Source organism: Chionomys nivalis, chromosome 3 (assembly GCF_950005125.1).
Source record: "Chionomys nivalis chromosome 3, mChiNiv1.1, whole genome shotgun sequence".
NCBI lineage: Eukaryota > Metazoa > Chordata > Mammalia > Rodentia > Cricetidae > Chionomys > Chionomys nivalis.
The window spans coordinates 47,289,751-47,298,361 of record NC_080088.1 but is presented as its reverse complement, the minus strand read 5'-3'; the positions used below and the strand labels follow the sequence as shown (position 1 = coordinate 47,298,361).

The following is an 8,611-nucleotide window of genomic DNA, read 5'->3' as shown; positions in this document are numbered from 1 at the left end:
GATCACATCCTGCTGCTTCAGTGATCTGGGCAGGAGTGGGAGGAATCAGCTTCCTCCTTCCCAGAATTCTCCTGTTCTCATTACATCATTTCTACTTCCTGTCTGGTTTTTCCACCTATACTTTCTGCCTGGCCAGTCAGCATTTATTTAAAACATGATTGACAGATTACAGACAATTCTCCTGAACCACTCCAGTGGGTAGGTCACCCAATTTCCCATAGAATAAAAAGTAGAAACACTCAGGACCTTTTGAGACCTAAACTCAAAATTAAAGAACAGCCATTTCTGTATCTTTTTATTGGCTAGAGAAAACTACTTGGAGTGAGTAACCAGAGCCACGAACTTTGAGGTCTAGTACAAAACATGTCGGAGAGGTTGAATGAAGATAGAATCAGGAAGAGAATTGTCTTCACAAGTAGAACAGGGAAGAGAGATAATGAGCCAACCTACTTTCAATCTCTGCCCTGTGTTTTCTAGTCTGTTACAGAATTATATCTCTTTCCTTTTTCTATCCTGACTTAAACATGAAGACATTGCAATGAAAGAGGAGATAAAAAGAGCACATTCCTTAGATGTGTTTGACAATAATGAATTTATTTACTGCTTAATGCATGGTAATTTCCTACTATTAAAGTAGACAATAATCTTGATAGCATTCTTCTACTCTTTATTGTGTGCAGAGATTTTCTAATCTCAAGCCTCATCTTGTAGTGATGAGGCAAGCAGACCTGCTTTTCATTCCGCCCTGTTCCTGCAAAGCTAGCTTAGCCTCAGAATAATTACACAGAAACTGTATTCATTAAACACTGCCTGGCCCATTAGTTTTAGCCTCTTATTGGCTAATTCTCACATTTTGCTTTAACCCATATTTAGTAATCTGTGTAGCACCACGAGGTGATGACTTACCAGGAAAGATCCTAACCTGTGTCCGTCTTGGATAGGAGAATCATGGCATCTGCCTGACTCTGCTTTCTTTCTCCCAGCATTCTGTTCTGTCTTCCCTGCCTACCTATGTTCTGACCTATCAGGCCAAGCAGTTTTCTTTATTAACCAATGAAAGCAACAGATAGATAGAAGATCTTCCTACATCATCATCTTTTTCTTCTTGATGTACAGCTATTAGTGTTTACCAGTATCTTACCCTTACCCATATTGATCCATCCTAATCTCTGTGTAAGTCACAATGCAGACAGCAAGGGGAATTGAGACAATGGGGCTCAAAATAGTAAGGGGATTTTCAGTGTTATCTTCATTATACTGGTAGTACCTTCCCTGGGTCCAACTTTTAAAATGCAGAGATACTGCTAAAAAAATGGCTCCTAGCTAGCTATTTAATGATTATTACAAAAGGCAACTGTCTAGCTACTTGGTAGCAAGCAAGCAAAGAAGGCCAGTTAGTGGACTGACTTGAAGATGTTGCTTCTCACAGCACCTGAAAGTGTAACATTTATGATCACATAAAATGAATCTAGGAACAGGAAGTTGGTGGAAGCCATTCATGGAGGATGTGGGTGAAGGAAATACACTCAGCACTGTTGTTGACCTTTTGCTAAGCCATCTTCTTCTTCAGCCTGAGAAATGGGGAAGGTAGAGAGTAGATAGTAGTTCATAGCATGTATGATGATAAGCACTAATATTTTGCCTGTATAGTCATACTGCATAACTGCCATCATCACATGACTTCTAACAAATGTGAAGACATTAGGAACATGTAAGCTGGATGTCAACAAAGGTGACTGCAGATGGTTGTTTTCTTGCATTGTGTCATCAGATTTATGGGCTTCAGAAATTTGGATTTTCACTTTCTAGAAATAAACAAAAGTAAACAACAAAAATACAATTAAACAAAAATAAACAGAAACTCATAGATAGCAAGAAACTTGTAAATAAGCTCATAAAAGTTTTAGAAACTTCATTTCTACCTCTGATTCCTGAGAGAGAGGGTTAGGCTAAGTCCCTCCTCAGTTTAAACTGTGGCAAGGCAGACGCTCTTGCCAGTGCTGTGGGTACTTATGCCTGAGCTTTATTATTTAAAGATAGCCTGGTGCTGAAGAAGAGTAGAAGGAAAAACCACACTGGGGTCATATAACGTATTTTTCCAGTTCACTGTAAACATAAACTTATGACAATGTTTTTTTTTTCCTAATTAGTCTTACTATTTCAGTTTTCTGTTCCAACCTGAAATAATTTCTCCTCTGGAAGAAAGCAAATCCTAGGATGAGCAGAATAATCCCCAGGAGGGAAAGTTTCACATAGAAAATGGTCAGCAGGGAAGGCAGCGTGCTGGTGACACCTGTAACTACAGGCAAGGGTAAAGGACAAGTCAGTTCAATGATGGTTATAATCAAGGAATTGAGATTGAACAGCTGTAAAATCACTTACAGTAATCATATTGTTTTATGGAATGTCAAAATCAGAAAACCTTATCAACTATAATTCAAATACTACTTGTATATCATTATTTCAAGATCAAATTTAGAAATCAAGTCCAGATTTTGTGATTGATAGACACTAATATTTGACAGTGAATAGTATTGCTAATACTTCCCATAATTTATATAAAAGAAAAAGTTCCCATGTAAACTTTATTTTTATAAAAATATAATTGTATCCTTTCTACCCATTCCTCTTTCTTCTTCCAAACTCCTCTATTTGTACCCACCGCCCAATGTTCCCTCTCAACTGCTAAGCTCTTCTAAATTGTTATTGTTGCATATTTATACATAATATATAATACAGTCTGCTGAGTCCATTCGGTGTTATTTGCATGTACATGATTTCATGACTGACTACTTGGGATTGGATATAGGGCCATCTCTGAGGGAAGACTATTTCTTCCCCTTCTCAGACCCCTTAGTTAACTGTAGATCTTTGTTTAGGGGTGAGGCTGCATGACATTTTCCCCTTCCAGGTTTGTATATTTATTGTTGGTTTATTTGTTCAGACCTTGTTTAGGCAGCCATATTATTAAAGTTTCATGGGTAAAGCTTTCCAGTCATTTCCAGGAGACACAACATTATAGTTGATTTCCTGGTCCTATGACTCTTATAATGTTTCTGCATCCTCTTCTACGATGCTTCCTGATCATTAAGTGTAGGAATTCTGTTGTAGATGTATCCATGGGGACTGAACATCCCATGATTAACATTCTCTGCATTTTCACCATTTACAGCATTCTATAATGGTTTCTGCCTATTATAAGAAAGCTTCTTTGATAAGGGTTACAAACCACACTTATTGGTGGATAAAAGTTTATTAGAACTATTATGATAGTTTAATGAAGAATTGTAGTAGATTAATCTCTAAGATCAAAGACCTCACTTTCAGTAGCTGGCTAGGTTTTCAGTATGAGGCATGCTTTTCCTTCTGTTGAGTGGGACTCAAATATAATTAGACAGCTATTGATTGCTGCCAAGATGTGACTGTCACTATTGTTGGTCATTTTTGTGGTTCATAAGTTTCTTAGTTAGGTGGTACTAACAGGTGGTTCCCCTTTGAGTCAACTTGTACAGAACCTTTGTTGATACAAAAGTTAGTCCTCAGGGAGGATATTGTCAGGTCAAATCTAGTTTAGATCCTTAGTCCTCTTTCTGAGGTATATCCCATGCAAATTTTAGTTTTTTTTAAAAGGCATTATTCTTTTTTATTTAAAACAATATCTTTGAGAATTTCATACAATGTGTCTTGATCATATTCAACTACAACTCCTCCTTCTAACTCCTACAAGATCCATATCCCATGTTGTTACCCCACCAATTGTGTCTCTCACTTTTTTTTTTTGATAACCCACTGAGGTTTTTTTGTTGTCAGGATTGTTTTAGATGACTTACAAGACTTCAAACAGTGCTAATTGAGGATGACATGCTCTATACATCTGAAGAATCAAACTGGTTACTCAGCACTAGCTTCAGGTCAGGGATAGATGGGATTAGGATAGAACCATGTTGATCTACTAAAGGAAAGAAGTTAAAGGAGAACTTCTCAGGGAAAGGGAGCGACCTGAAAAACCACCTTAGAATGAATTAACCTGAATTCTATTGGGATCACAGAAGGAAAATGTGGAGATCAGATGATGATCAAATTACAAATTACAAAACCCAATTACAGGTGTTTACATCAGGTGATGTGTCAGGCTTCGACAATGCACAACTGAGCAACATAGTTCTTACTTTTATGAAGAGCTTATTATACTGAAGACAAAGACATGGCTTTTTGAGGTACATTGAAAAATACAAAGTCAGTGTGGTGGCTCATACTTTTAGTCCCAGCATTGAAGAGGCAGAAGAAGGTAGATCTCTGTGAGTTCCAGGTTGGCCTGGTCTACAGTGTGACTTCTAGGTCAGCTAAAACTATGTAGAGACACCATACTTCAGAAAAATAAATACATAGAAATAAAAATGAAATAATAGATGGTCTTCTCCATTTATTGAAACATAACTTCTGGAAGAATTGTCACCATAAATTAAAAATATCTTTGGTGTGCCAGGAAGATGATAGATTTCCTGAAGCTCTTAGAGAGCTTCATCGAGGAAACTATCACCAGAAAGATCACTTTGTGATTAGAGAGTTGGGACTTGGGGTCAGAAACTACTACCACCACCACCATTGAACCTCTTGTGAAAGAAGAGAGGCAGAGATTGAGTTAATCACCAATGCTCGATGAAAAGCCATCATGACCATGTAACAAAAGCTTATTAGCAATCATAAACATCACTGTTTAAAAAGTGTCTGTATGGGGAACTAGAAAAACAGAAATCTTTGAGATAGCATGAAGTTCTAAGCTCCATCCTCCATAGAGGGCCCTGAGAATCTCTTCAATTTGTCTGCCCCTGTGTTGCAGCCTTCATAATAAACCAGTAAAATAGCAAAGTGTATTTTCAGTTCTGTGAACCGTTCTACCATATCACTTACCCTGATAAATAGATTATGGAAACATCCTGAATTTGTAGCTTAATGATAAGAACTGCAGGTGATAGTTAACTGAAAACTTGTTAGTGGTGTCTTAAGTGGGTCTGTTGTCCTATTTAGCTTTAATTGTCCACTTCACACAGCCTAAAGCCACTTAAGAGACCAGTATATGGGTGGCACCATTCCTGTGAAGAATAGTTAGATAGAAGATAGATAGATAGATAGATAGATAGATAGATAGATAGATAGATAGATAGATCAAGCTTAGCATGGATCTGAGTAACTAACAAGCAGCTAGCTAGCCCATGTTTTCTACTTCAAGATTATGATTGAGTTGTCTTGACTTTCCTCTTTCCTCCCTTAAGTGACTTTTGGCCACATTTATCACAGATAGAAGGAACTTCAAATATTTGTCTTTCATGGAAAAATAAGTTAAATAAATTATGTTTTTCTCGTTAAACAAGAAAAGGGTACTTACATTGATTCAGTGCTATGGGCATAAGCTTGCTGCCAGTCAGATAGGAGACAAAACAGAAGACACCAGACACATTGTTGTGCTCCATTGGCATGTACTCCTGACAGTCGCAGTGCCATTGCTGTGTGATGCAGTCACCATTTTACAATCCCCATCTGGAGTCCAAAAGATCTGTGCAACTGGCTTGCCTGCAATTGCCTCACAAACTGTAGTTCTGTTTTCCCCTTGAACTAGGATTACTTCTGGGGGGATTGTGGGGGATAGAAGGGAAAAAATTCAGCCTTGTCACAAATTACAAAGGCATTTGTTTCTATCTAAAATCTGGTGACCTAAAATACCACAATATGTAACATTGTGACTTACCTATCACATGGAAGCTATATTCTTGTTGGAAATTCTTCATGAGTGTGTGTATTTGACATGAATAAAGCCCGTCATGACCGAGGGCCACTGCATTGATCTGAAGGTCAGGACTCTGGTCAGGAGTGGAGGCCCAGGTGATTCTCTCATCAGTGCAGCCTTTACTGGTCTCGTTGTTTTCTACTCTGTAGGATATTTTGCAGGGAGGCTGACTTATGAGAGCTATTTCCCATATTATAAATTTTGCCTTTTTTGATGGAGTTCGAGGGCAGTGCAGTATAGCCTTTGTGCCTATCTGTACAGACACTGTAGTGCTACCTAGATACACACACACACACACACACAGGGAGAGAAAGAGAGACAGACAGACAGACAGACAGACAGAGAGAGAGAGAGAGAAAGAGAGAGAGAGTAAGAGAGAGAGAAACAAAGACAGCTCTTAATAAAAGACTTGGAGTGTTATATTTACCTAAAATTAATTACATGAATTTGTATTAGAATGTCTTTTGTTCTGGCAACCATATCCTAAAAACAGTATAATTACAGTTCAAAATATGCATTATTTTTAAAACAAATCCAAATACTAGCCAACTGTGCCATCTGATACACATTTCTGGTGGATCAGTGTGTATGTAAAGTATTTGAAGTTAACACAATAGTTTTGCTATAAATCAGAAACAGAAAATTGCTTCTCAGTCTCAGCTACAGTCAAGTTAGTCAGTCAGTCATAAAAACACAATAAATTTGCATTAAATTACAAAAATTTTGGTGGTAGACAATATTGATGTCATCATACAATTCATGATCCTCATGAAACAAATCTTGTGCTTGTCTCCTAAGTTTTGATCAGTACCAAAACAATCAGCAAGCCTCCTCCTAAGGACTGAGATAAGCATTAATGTGGAAAATATGAAGACACTGTCATTAAAAGTAATTCATGTCAGTTACATTAAAGTAGTTAGAAATTTTTGTTTATTTTTATTTACAGATTACAAATAAGCTAAATCAATTGATTTTAAAACATTTTATACAACTTCCCCAGCCTGACCATCTCATGAAAACTAAAATAATAAACAGTAGAAATAAAAAGTTGTTATAAATATTTGCTTCCAGTGAAAAGGTATGAATGTTTTTAAAAACATAAAAAATTTATAATTTTATTGAAAATGTGTAAAATTATCAGACATAATACTTAGATATGTTATCCTTCCTATTAGATAAGTATAAATTCACAGACAGGTCAGCTCTAATTTTTGCCCATAGATTTTGTTTCTATAGTCTATGAGAATTAAATATGCAAGCTGACTATTGTGCTCACGTATAGAAAGTTTAAATTAAACTTCAGAACCTGTAAGCTTCTCCTGCTTTGGAACTCATGCAGTTCATACATTGGCAAAAGGCAACATGACTGATAAATTTACTGAAGGGTGTTTATTCCATCAGAGCATCTGTTCCAGCTCACCTGCAACAACTGTGGGAGTCAGGACGACCTCACTTTAACGTAATCAGAAATGATGGAGGAGCTTTTTACATGAAGGAGTCTTAGCTTTGCTAAAAGCTTTCCCCTTTCTTGTTGTTCAGTCACTTGCCTCCTGAGGCAAGACAAAGCAAACCTCACATCTTATGACCAAATAAAAGCCACATAACCAAATAAGAAAAAAGTGGGACTTTAACACAGATGTGAGAGGAAATTTAACCCATGGTGGAGGTTTGAATGGGAATGGCCCCACAGGCTCATATGCTTGAATGCTTAATTACTAGGGAATGGAACTGTTTGAACGGTTGTGGATTCGATGTGCTTTATTCGGGCGAGCATGGCCTTGTTGAAGGAAGTATGTCATCAGGGGTGGACTTTGAGCTTCAAAATCCCATGCCAGGTCCAGTTAACCTCTTCCATCTCTCTCTGATAGTGGATCAGGATGTAGCTGCCAACTACTTCCTCAACAATATGAGTGCCACCATGGCCCCACCCTGATGATACTGGACTAAACTTCTGAACTATAAGCAAGTCCTCAATTAAATACTTTCTTTTGTAGGTGTTGCCGTGGCCATTGTGTCTCTTCACAGCAAAAGAACAGTGACTAAGACACCCATGGTCTTTCCATCGCTGCAAGTTTACAAAGATTTAGAGGCACACAAGGATGCGCCTTGCTAGGGAAACAATGAGCAGTCCAATTACTCCAGACCCGTGACAGCACAGTACTTGGACCACTAGATGCTTTTACTAAGAGGAAGGCTGGAATACTACAGCCAGGGTGTCAGCTACTTCCTAATCAAGACCCACTCTCTATCTCCTCAATGACGGCTACTACATAAGGAAGAATATTACCAAATGGAATAAGATATGGATCATCCTGTGGCTCCTGATGGTGATTATACTGTGGATCCTGATGCTGATAAGCCAGTGATTCCTGCCATTTTCCTGCCATAATTGAATGACTTGACTCTAGAAAATATTTAAAGAAGAGAACATCTGTTTTGTATTTTCCTGTAGAGTAAAAGTCTTCTTTCTCAATAAAGTCATATTCAACACAATAGATACCCATTAACCTTCACTAAAATTACTCACCAAAAAAATCACTTTAAAACATTAGATGTTCCCAAATTGGAGCAATGGTCTGAGCTCTTAAGGTCCAAATGAGGAGCAGAAGGAGGGAGAACATGACCAAGGAAATCAGGACCACGAGGCGTGCACCCACCCACTGTGACAGTGGAACTGATCTATTGGGAGCTCTTCAAGGCCAGCTGGACTGGGACTGAATAAGCATGGGTTGAAACTGGACTCTCTGAACATGGCGGACAATGAAGGCTGATGAGAAGCCAAGGACAATGGCACTAGGTTTCGATCCTAATACATGAACTGGCTTT

The 8,611-nt window shown here is 38.0% G+C and overlaps 1 pseudogene; it reads right to left on the bottom strand.

Annotated features, from left to right (window-relative positions):
• Nucleotides 1-1,526: 1,526 nt before the first annotated feature.
• LOC130870974 (cell surface glycoprotein CD200 receptor 2-like) lies at nucleotides 1,527-8,172 on the bottom strand (annotated as a pseudogene).
• Between the last annotated feature and the right edge of the window lie 439 nt (nucleotides 8,173-8,611).